The 12390-nt window shown below is 34.4% G+C and overlaps 1 protein-coding gene and 1 pseudogene across 7 annotated transcripts in view; both read left to right on the forward strand.

Annotated features, from left to right (window-relative positions):
• LOC117172747 (zinc transporter 1) overlaps positions 1-12390 on the forward strand; it is a 491563-nt gene that overhangs the window by 254962 nt on the left and 224211 nt on the right. The window lies entirely within an intron of this gene.
• LOC117174030 lies at positions 2957-3084 on the forward strand (annotated as a pseudogene).

Genomic DNA, 12390 nt, shown 5'->3' on the forward strand with positions numbered 1-12390 from the left:
GAACCACAGACGATCTTTATTATTGTTTATATTATTATTATTAACTTTATTATCTTCATTGTGCCATCCGAATGTTACTTCAACGTTCTGTGAGAAACTATTACATTAACCCTTAAAGGTCCTGCTGGGGTCGTTAGTGCCCTGACACCGTATATTAAAATTTACAAAGTTCGTTCTTCTTATGTTTTTAATTTTTTTTAATGCCTTAAATTTAAAAAAAATCATTTCAAAAATTAAATTATCTTAGAACAAGACACTTGAGGGAAGGACTAACCAAATTTCACGCCCAAATATTAAAAAGCTTCTACGCAATACAAAATTACGGCTGGGGTATTCAACGACCCCATGAGGACCTCAACGTTATACCAAAGTAAGGGGACCTTTGAGGGTTGAATTTCTTAATTGAAATAATAAAGTAGCTAGTTTCATAACTAATAACGAGAAGAAAGAATTGTACTACCGTGCTGTCTTTTCTAAATAAAATTTATTTAAGAAGAAGCAACAGAGTCTTAAAATTATAATTAAAGAATATTAATATTCTGTATCAGAACACAGGTAAACATTAATAAAAGTACTAATACGTTTTTCAATAATGAAATTCTATTAAATATAAACAAAAATATATTTTTTTATCGAAGATTATAGAACAATATATTGAACCACATGCATGTGACGTTCTCCAATGTTTTGCCTCGTGGGAAGTTCTATAAAAATATTTAAATTTATAATTTCACGTATCCGAGAGAAATTTTAGGGCAGTTTTCGATATTTTAAATTGATTTCAACACATTCATAATAATTTGGCTAAAAACTACCGTATAAATAAAGTGTGAAAAATTATCTCGCAATCACCATACTTAAAGTCATAATTTGAACTATGATGTAGCTTTTCCAGTCTTTGTAAGGACAGAATACTTTGCTTTCCACAACGATCCGAACGAAGTTATGGGGCATTCATCGATATTTAAAAATTATTTTTACACACTCAAAATCATTTGGCTAAAAACTACGCTAAAAAATTAATGAAGAAAAATTGAAATTAATAAAGAAATTATATATAAATAATGAAGTTTTGATGAAATACAATTCTGACGTTTTTCCTTCAGTATTTTTCTAAAGTTTTCCACACTTAGGTTAGTTTAAGACCAAGGTATTTTGAGGTTAAAAAAATATTTGTTAAATATCGAAGAATACCCTTAATTTAGTTCAAATTCCTAGCTTTCTAGATATATCAAGTCCAATTATCATCTAAACATTGTCAACTGATTAGCTATCAATTTAAAAAAAGCACGTATAAATAAAGTCCGAAAAGTTATTTTGCCACCACAATACCTAAAAGTGAAATTTGAACGTATGATGTAGATTTTTAGCCCTTATAAGGACAGAATGATTTTTTATTAAAAATAACTATTTCCAGTGCAAATGATTAAAATAACCTAAAGTTGTGAAAAAGTTGTCAATCTTTTTCAAAATATAATCTAAAAAAATTGAAAATAGCAATTTCTGAAGAAAAACACTGACTTAATCCAAACTTTCATGGAAACTCAATCAAATCATGATATCGTACGTTATTTATTATTATTAATTATTTTAAACAAATCATTATTTCATCCTAGATTTAATAAATAAGTTTAAGATAGATTTAAGATTTAATAAATAAATAAGTCTAACACTCATGATGATTTAAATGATAAATCATGATTGATGGGTAAAAGATTTGACACAAAAAGATTTTATTTATTGTTTGAAGATTTGAATCTTGTCGCCTTGGGTAGTGGTTCAGCCGTAGTGCGACAGGGAGCGCAGCGATTTGCCTTTCTCGCAATTGAAATGAAGGGTCAAGTATTTAAGAAAGGAGCCGAGACGGCGAGAAGCATACTTACTAGGCAGTCTGATAAGTCCCTGAGAATGAAACACGGAGACGTTTTTTTGGCCAGGTCTGGTGAATACGGTGGCTGAGGAACCAATTCGAAGCCGATTTCATGCAATTTTGCTTGTGCAACTAAGCATGAATGAACAGGCGCATTGTGGTGATGATAAAGCGGTTTTTTCTACTTCAAATGCGGTCGTTTTTCGGCGATTTCGATTTACACTCGGTCCTATAATCATGAATAGTATGCTCCGGTTATGGTTTTACCTTTTTCAAGATAGTCCACGAATATTATGCCATGTGTATCCCAAAATACGGAGGCCATAACTTTTCCGACCCATTCTGGCGTTTTTGGACGCTTCGGAGCACTTTGGCCCGGTGAACCGAATGTTTTGCCTGTTGCGTTGACTCAGGAGTGTAGTAGTGGATCCAGGTTTCATCCATGGTTATGAATCGGCGCAAAAACTGGGTCGGCTTACACGAAAATAATGCCAAATTCTGCTGGGAAGTTGTCACACGAATTCGTTTTTGGTCCACTGTGTGCAAACGCGGCACCGATCGCGCGCAGAGCTTCTTCATGCCCAAAACTGAATGCACGATATTGCCAACACGTTCCAATGATATGCCTACAGCATTAGCTACCTCTCTCAATTTCACTTTGGGATCATTCAACATCATATCATGGATTTTTTCGACATTTTCTGGTGTAGTAACCTCTTTTGGGCGCCCAGATCGTTCAGCATCAACTATGCTCGTACGGCCACAACGAAACTCGATAAACCACTTATGAATCATTCCAATCGACAGTGCAGAGTCCGGGCAATACTTATCCAGCTTGGCCTTGGTCTCGGATATCGTTTTCTTGCGAAGATAGTAGTGTTTGATCAAAACTCGAAACTCAGATTTTTCCATATTAAAAAAAACTCGGAGGTTAGTCGCTTCTCAGTGTTGTAACTTGTGAATGCGTAAACATAAATGGCTGAAGTTTTCACAGGCGTCATTTGAAGGATCAAACTCGACGAAAATGGTTCACATTAGTGAATACTAATGCCATCTCTTAGAATTGTCAGGTACTTATCAGACTGCCTAGTACATGACGTAGAGGGAACCGTGAACAACAAGGCCGTCGAGAGCCGAACCTTGCGATTATCCCTAATGTGGATATCTCGAACGTATGATTTTTGTTAGTAAAGACTACGTACGCCCTGTCTGGGATCAAAATATATCCATGGGGATATAAAATGTCCGCTTGGTTATCCCTGTAATAACCCGGAACAAAAATGGGGTTAAATCGAACACCCCGAAATATCCTAATGCTGTAAGGAGTTCATAAAACTAGTCCATATTGGATACATAGCCGTTTTAGAATTGTTATATAACTGTTATAGAATTGTCCTAGATTTCTTACAACGCAGCTTACCAAAGTTCTGCAATTGCTCTATAAATATTACAGATCGGTTGTCACAGCGTTCTAGATCTTTTACAGAATGGGTCTAGCGTATAGGGGATGACATAGTTACTCGCATATTCGTAACCTGTTCTGGAACACGTTCCTTTGTGTTCTAGAACAGTTACAAATCTGTATTATCTTGGATAATTTTGGGGCCAGCGAAACGTTTTGCCAGCCCTGCTATGTAGTTTTCCGCACAGGGGGTAGATTCTGGGGTTGAAGTTATTTGCGAAAATTTGAATAAATTCTGCCAAAAATTATACACCCATATCAAGTTTATTTTGGATATTGTCGGGACCAGCGAAGCAATTCGCTGTCTGCGCCATGTTCTTGCTTAACAGGCGTTGATTTTAACGGGTTAAAGTTGGCTGCGCAAATTTTAACAAATAAAGACGAAAATAATACACCCATATAATGTTTTTTTTGGATAATGTCGGGGCCAGCGAAACTGATTTTTGTCAAAATTAAACAATATACATTGAACGTTCTCTCAATATCATTTTGTACAAAGGGCTTCTTCCTGAATCAACTGACTCTTATTATTTCTGATTTGGTTCTGTCACTCATGGATTGTGTTTTTCATATAAAGAATTGAAATATGTTTTTTTTACGTCTATAAAATTATAATTAAAGGTCACGAAGGGTAATTTTTTGTACAAAATATTTATTGATAAAAAATATTTCTCAAACAATAGAAAGAATTTCTTCGCCTAAAGATGCAAACCTAAATTGTACTATAATAACAACAACTGGAAAAAATTAAACATTAGCCAAATTTTGTAAGGAAAACAAACCTTGGTCGACCTATGAATATTAATTTTATTCCCTTCAAGATAAAAAAAAAAAGTATCTCCAACAGACTTTCATTGCAACAATTTTATTGAAGAAAAATATTTTGTATACAAAAATAATTTTTTTAAACTTTAAAAACTAAAAACTTATTTCATAAAAGTTTTAGAATATTGTATTTTCAATAAATACATAGTATTTAATGAACAACAATGTTTTAAATTTTATTAATTTAGTGATTTTCTAGTTCGGAGATTTTATAATTCAACAATTTTCTTTCGGGATTTTTCAAATTCAGTAATATCTTATTGTCGGAATTAAAAAAAAATGATATCACATTGTTATATAAATATAAATTTATATAAATTATAACATTTGTCGGCATTTCAGAGTCGCAAATTGGAAAATTCTCGAGAATTTATAATATAAGCGAATTTGAGAATTCCCGACAGAAAAATTTCGAATTATGAAATATCCGGACTAGACAACTCCCTAATTTGAACAATTAAAAAATCAGTTAAATAACAAATATTTCTTTAAATAGAACAATAGAACATTTATGTAAAAGAATAAACTTTTTAATATTTCAAGTTTAACAAAAATATTGTTTAAGTTTATAACAACAATAATTGAACAAATATATTTTTGGCTAAAAAAATTTGTTTGATAATGTGCATTGTATTTTTTTAAATTACAAAAAACGTTCGCAAAAATAAAATTATTATTTAAAAAAATAATAAATAAAAAGAAAATTTGCGCAAAATCAGTCTGAATTGAATTCCTCAAAGTTTTCTTCGTTCGAAGCTCACGTTTTTTAAAATTTATTTTTTGTTTACAATTTTTATACAATTATTGTTATTTTAAATTTTGGCAATAATTTAAAAAAATTTAACATTAACCAAAGTTTCTATGATGAGAATATTTGATTATTGTATTTTTAATAGATAAATAATATTGATTGTAAAACTATTTTCTCAATTTCTGCAATTCAGAAATTTTCTAGTTTGTATATTTTATAATTGGACAACATTCGGCCTGGACTTTTATTATTCAGAAATTTTAAAATTCGAGTATATTGTAAACTGTCCAGAATTCCATCATTCTTATGATATTTCTTATGAATGTCCCAGTGAAATTCTGTTCTCTAATTTTGTTTTCCAGTTCTAAACGTAAGCTGGCTTAGAATTGCCGTCTTAACACCTAAAACCAAAAGAACAATTTCCTTATGACTTGAAACTTTTTTTATGTTTTTAGTAACTCCTACCTAAGCTGTAAACTAGGTTATAAATGAGCAGCGATTTCAATGTAATTTAGACCCTACTTTGAAGCTAAAAGTTTCGGAAATCGGAAGTTTTTTCACGTTTAGCGCCAAAGTAGGGTATGTATTTAAAATAGATTAGACCCTCTTTTAACGCTCAAACTACCACTGCAGGACTTGTGGCATTAAAACTGGTTCTCTATCTCACACCAATATGGATGAATAAAAATAAGATTTGCTATTTATCAGAAAAAATAAAATAATATCTATGATGTTATCAAGGATATTCGCAATTATTTTTTAGACATACTATTAATAGAATTTTTTGATTATGACGCTAAAGCACAGTGCACTGCAAAATCCGCAAATACTAAGACACGAACCCGAGATCGTACGCACGTACAGGATATTTACCAAACGCTTAATGCCCTAACCGATTTAACTGACGGAAATCGTTCGGATGTCTTCGATAAAAATCATTAGCAATTGTCCAATAATTCAAGATTAAAAATTTTTTTAAATCCCAAATAATTAATTGAATAATTACTTTTTCTAACTTTCTGCGTCGTTAAATATTAGAAACATTTTTTTAAGAGTTAAATCCCAAACTGTTTCTGTTTTTTAGAAGTATTCTACATTGTATGCTTTAAAAGAACTTGAGTATACATATTTCTATTTTATTCTGTGTTATTTATTACTTAAATCAATACAATATCAAAGTTGCTGATTTCAATAAAAATATCTCTTTATTAAGCAAAGATGTGAAAAAAGTCGTTCAGCATCATAATTACTCCAATTATACTAAAAAATACAAATATTTAGTTCAAGATTTAAACTGATATTGATCAGGAAATACGTTTATATTAACAATAATAGTACTGGTTTTATATCCAATTGCTTCGTCCTCTACAAATTTCAGATAAGTAGTTTCTTATTTTTCATACATTTGGATGTTCATATTCTCCAATTAATAATATAAAAAAATTAAAACAGTCAACAGTTTCTCACGAAAAGAAATGATATTTCCTCCTAAATCAAGTGGTAGATACGTAAATAGTAATATTTATCTAACAAAATGTTTCAGAAACTCGCAATTATTACAGCTTAAAAACAAAAATGACCAAACCATTCGAAAAGTGGTACTGTTTCTTGGAACAATATTATTTTCTCCATGAAATCATAGTTCCATGATGAAGATCATTCTCATACAAATTTTCACGAGTTTGTTAACCAGCCATTTTGTATCAGAATTCAAAAAGTTAAAGCATTTTTTTAAAATTGGTGTCGATTTGTTGATTTTAAGTCGTGGTCACCACACTTGTGCAAAGTGCACCAGCAAACTTTTCAAATAAGTGTCTCTTGCCACTCGATAGGTATAAGGATCTCGCCCCTCCCTCCACGTTCAATATGCTTATCAGGTACTCAGTCATGCCACGTAGACGGCCTAGGTTCATTCGCCTCTTACTGTTCGTGAGGTTCACTTCCAAAGTTAGGCTTCGTGTAATTGTGCATAAGTGTGGTTTCAAGGTTGTAAAGTGGGTACTTCGGAAAAAGTTGAATTTCGCCTGATAATCGTTTTTTGGCTACATTTTCTCTAGAGGTAAGTAATTTGACACATTATTTTTTATTTTTAGTATAAATTTACCAAAAATCAGACCTGCATGTTAATTACATATTCTTTTTAAATTCTTGAATTTTTTAATTTAAATTTTCGTAAAGTTTGAGGCTCTCGAGTTTGAAAAATGGTAAAAATTATAAATAATAGTAATACGCAAAATTAGTCAAAACTAGTTTTTATTTTATTTTTTTATTTCAGAATGGCTAACGCATCAACTTCTGGTTATAATCTGCGCAACAGCCGAGCTGTTATGAGAACATTAGAGGCTTCTTCCGATGAAGATGAACATGATTGCAGCGGCTCGATAGGAGATTAGGATGAATTTGTTGTCTTTGACATTGACAATATTGAGCAGGAATCGGATGATCAATTTATTGAAGAGCTTTACTGCATCACGATGCAGTATGCGTTGGATGCACTACTTTTGCGGAAGAAGGTGTAGAATAACTTACTTTTATCTCGAGAAATCTAACCTAACCTAATCTCACGTAACACGATTTAACTGATTGTGTTGTCCCATTGTGTTTTTGCGGTATCGTTTCATTCAGCTTCGGCTTAACCTACATAGAGGTTTAACCTATCCTAACCTAACAAAACCTGACCTAACCTAACCGAATACGCTGGCAACCCTGTTCTTACGTACTGTCATATTTTGACATTAATAGCAGTAAATTTCTGGAGTTTCGTAACCGCTTGTTGCTAGCATTATTCGCCTGTGTCTGTGACCAGGGCACCTTCACGTGGTGACGGTGGGCAACGGATCCACATTGGCTGAGTCCCTGGGTTAACGGCGTTCGTGCCGTTATGGCAGACTCAGGTAAAAAGTGTATTACGATCCAGGGAAAAACCCCAGTATCGGCGTCTGGTCAGGGTGGGAAAGCGGGCTCTCCGACGTCGTCATTATGCAACCGTAGCTCTTCATCAATGGATCACTTGGTTGGTGTAGAGTCTCATGCTACAAGGAAAAAAACCGCGAGCATTTCTCAATCGCATGCCTGCAAGAATATCTCAGATTCATTCTGTTACATTTGCAGTTAATATGAAGTGAGCAGTTAGCGAAAATCAATAGACGAGGAAGTAAAACGTCTTTATGAAAAGTGTTTTGACCGTGAATTGCTGCACCAAGAAACAAAGTGGGTTCCTCACGTCAATTGCAATTCCTGCAGACTTATGTTGTATCGTCTAAAAAATTCAAATAACGAAAAGTACCGCAAGTACTCTACACTAGCCAAATGGAAAAAAACCGTTATTGCGAAGGACTGCTACTTTTGCATGAATTCCGTCAAAGGGTTCAACGCCAACAATAAAAATAACATTTCTTACATTAATGTGTGCACAGACACAAGAGCAATTGAAATCAATAAAAATGCACGTCAGACTGATTTAAGCGCTTTAGAAGATGATAGAATAGAAGTTGAATGTCAACGTCATGGAGACGGTAGTGAAACCAGTGATCGAACAGAAAATAGTTATGATGATTCCAATGGAAATGACGAATATGGCGCGCATAAAATGAAATTGAAGGTTCCAATATTAGTGTCGCAACTAGAACTGAATGATTTTATTAGAGATCTTGGATTACCGAAAGACAGCGCTGAATTCGCTGCTTCATTTCTAAAAAGAAGAAATCTTCTAGAGCCAAAGACAAAAGTTTCATTCTATCGCGACAGGGACAAAGAATTCAGAAAGTTTTTCGTTAAAGACGAAGAGACGTCTTTAGTGTACTGCACTGATGTTAACGGACTAATGAACCACTTGAAGAAAAATGTGTACAGAGACGAAGAATGGCGACTTTTCATTGATTCGTCATCACGCAGCATTAAGGCTGTTTTACTGCATAACACGAATACTTACGCTCCTATCCCTATAGCTTACTCAACGGTCATCAAAGAAGAATATAACAATGTTAAAATGCTTCTTGAAAAAGTTAATTACACGAATCACAAATGGCAAATATGTGGTGATCTCAAAATCATAACAATGATATTAGGCCAACAATCGGGTTTCACGAGAGAGCCATGCTTTATATGCCTGAAGCAATTTGTCAAGGCGTTAGACAAAGATGGACAATGCTGTAAGTATATATCCCTTAAATTCCCTGATGTTTCAGATGCTAAATTGAAAGACGGAGTCTTTGATGGACCACAGATTCGAATATTGACAAGAGATACTAATTTCGCGAGCCACATGACGAAAATTGAAATGGACGCTTGGGAAAGTTTTAAAGCCGTAAACGCAAATTTCCTCGGTAACAAAAAAAATCCAGACCACAAGAATATTGTTGCAAAAATGATAAGAAACTACAAAAAGTTAGGCTGCTTGATGAATTTAAAACTTCACTTTCTAGATTCCCATCTGGATAAGTTTCCAGAAAATGTTGGTGATTTCAGCGAAGAACAAGGGGAACGTTTTCATCAAGACATAAAAGTGATGGAACAACGATATCAGGGTAGATGGGACGAGGTCGTGATGGCTGATTTTTGCTGGATGTTGAAAAGGGAAACGAATGTAGGTCTTAAACGTAAGCGTAACCCTTTGCATCGTTTCTTTGAAAAAAGGACACGTTATAGCAGGCAGAAAATAGACTGAAGTAGGTCTATAAATCAATTGAATTGCGATGAAAAGCAAGATAAAATGTAAACACGAAAGATAGTATAAATATATCCCTTAAGTCTAAGAAAAGCAGGGAGAAAATTTTTTTGAATAAAACTCTTATTCATTTGCATGTTTAAGTTACAGTTCTACATTTTAATTGATACAAACATTGTCAGGATAATTGAAATGGGGTCAATTCTACTTGTAGTTCTAAGTTTCGTCAAATGGGTAATGTGCGTCTAAATTTTTAATCACCTGTAGTACAATGAAATGAATTTTATTGTGTTACAACGGGAACACTTCAGTTAAGTTGTGTTGCGTTAAGAAAAATTTCGTTAGGTTCTGTTAAGTTAGATTCATTTGTAGGTTAAGATCGAGTTAACCTATTAAATATAGCACACATTTAAGACTGAGAACCGTACGCTTACATAGCTACACGTGTGGTTGAATTTCATTCGGCTAGGTTAGGTTAGGTCAGGTTTGGTTAGGTTAGGATAGGTTAAACCTCTATGTAGGTTAAGCCGAAGCTGAATGAAACGATACCGCAAACACAACGGGAGAAGACAATGACTTTAATTGTGTTACGTGAAGTTAAGTTAGGTTAGGTTAGGTCAGGTTTTTTTAGATTAGGATAGGTTTTACCTCTTTGCAGTGTAAGTCCAAGCTGATTCAAACGGTACCGCAAACACAACGGGACAACACAATCCGTTTAATTGTGTTTAGTGAGCTTAGTTTAGGCTAGGTTAGATTAATTTCTAGGTTAGGCTCGAGTTGCCCCATTCGATGTAACACACATTTGCTACTGGGAAAATATGCTTCCAGAGCTTTACGTGTAGTTCAATAAATTTCTGGTAATTCAGGTTAGGTGAGGTCAGGTTCTGTTGGGTAAAGTTATGTTAAATAAGTTGATATCTGGCAAGGGTTGATCCTTTACAGTTGTCGACATGTTTTTGAAGTGAAAATTTGCACCGCAGGCATTATTTTGAAATTTATTTGCCTCAGTGCATGAGTTTTCGTCATTTTTTGAGGTTATGGCTCAACCATGACGTGATGGGTGATTTTTGATACCGAATTTGAATTCAGCGCCCCAAAATCCATAGGAATACGTGTCTTGTTACCAGATGGCCCTACCCACGATCCCTAAGGAATACTATATGACATTTCCTACTGCAGAGTTAACGTATCGCCCTCGTAAATCACTCACCTCTCGCTTAGATAGTTGTCCATCATTCGCAGTGGGTAATCTGACACCTTCTTACGCACCATTGTTTATATCTTATATTTTACGCATTTTGTTTATAATGCCTTGCCCGGGAGTGACGTGCTTATCAGTGATGGACTCCGTAGTACTCGTAACTGCTCGACTATACTCGGCTAGCGAGAGTTCAGTTTGTTCGTGATCTCGCGTTGTTCACTGCTTCTGTCAAATGCATGGTACAAGTAGGCTTCACTACAATAATGCGAAACGAATAAAACTTGGACGGAAACCTAGTAACGCGTATATACGGTTTTAAGAACAATAGATTTCAGATACAAGTGTTATATGATGCGGTGAGTCATACGCGTAAATCATTAAATAATATTTTTTCCATTGATTACAGTTAATTATTAATTTATTAATTTATTAAATATTAATTAGATTAATTTGTTTCTCTCTGTCATGGGGCTTAAGTGAGGCTCTTTTCCCAGTACCGTTCGAAGGTACAAACGAGTTAATCGCTTTTAAAATTGGAAGCAATGCTACTCATTGTTGTCTGGGTCAGGAATTTATAAATAACTTCGGTTGATCTTATGTTCAGAACTCGTAAAGATTATAGTCCAAATAGCTGAAACTAACCTAGCGGCAGTTGATTAGAGCAGTAGCAAAATCTTTTTTTAATTTCTTTTGTTTGATTACTCTCATACGAAAGTATAAAGTCAAGTAATTTCGGTTATCTGAATTAAATAAATAATATTATATCGGGCAAGGGGTAGGCCGCGTTTGAATTTTTTTTGGCTTAATGCTTTAATAACCGTCAAGACAAAATGGGTGGCAGATTTAATTGCGATTGACAGATAGGCCTCATTACTGAGTGGACTAGAGACATTTTAAAAGCACATCATACAAATAATAAGGGGCTTCGAGAAGAAATTATCAATTAGACCGTTAGGTACTTTCAGCGCTTTATAGAATCGACACCTTGGTATGCTGAGGACGAAGATACCTCAGAACAAGTATCATTCGAGCCGAGTAACCGCAGAACGGTTCCAGTACAGGACTTCGACATAGGCGAAACTTTAAATTCGGTTCATCACAGTCAACATATACCCGGGCGGAGTCTATCGCTACCTAGATTAAATGAACTAATTACACCAGAGCGGCCTACGACTAATGCCTTCTCTGAGCCCCATGAATCCGTTATGTACTTAGGTTATGTACTACCCACCCTTACAATTACCAACATGTAGGGACTACGCGAATCAAACTAACGATTAAGAAAGCACTTACAGAATGTCTACTAAACATAGGATTCATGAGTAGGCACACGTAGAAGTTCAACCGAACGCCATAATTTTTGAGTCAAATGATCTATTTACTATGCAAACGCGTCAATGCGAGGTGTCCCAGCTATTAGCACAATACATGAGGAACCTAGAATCTTGTATTTCCCCGACGCCAATACAGTAGGGCCCTCAAAGAAGTACACTCTGCGTAGACGTAAAAAAATAATCTTACAGTCTGTCAAGTTAAAGCGTGGGTGGCTTTACTCGCAGTCGGTAAGGTGTATCGACATGATTTTGGTGTCAAAATATTAAGAAGAGCTCCCTCT

This window comes from Belonocnema kinseyi, chromosome 5, assembly GCF_010883055.1.
Source record: "Belonocnema kinseyi isolate 2016_QV_RU_SX_M_011 chromosome 5, B_treatae_v1, whole genome shotgun sequence".
In the NCBI taxonomy this organism is placed as follows: Eukaryota; Metazoa; Arthropoda; class Insecta; order Hymenoptera; family Cynipidae; genus Belonocnema; species Belonocnema kinseyi.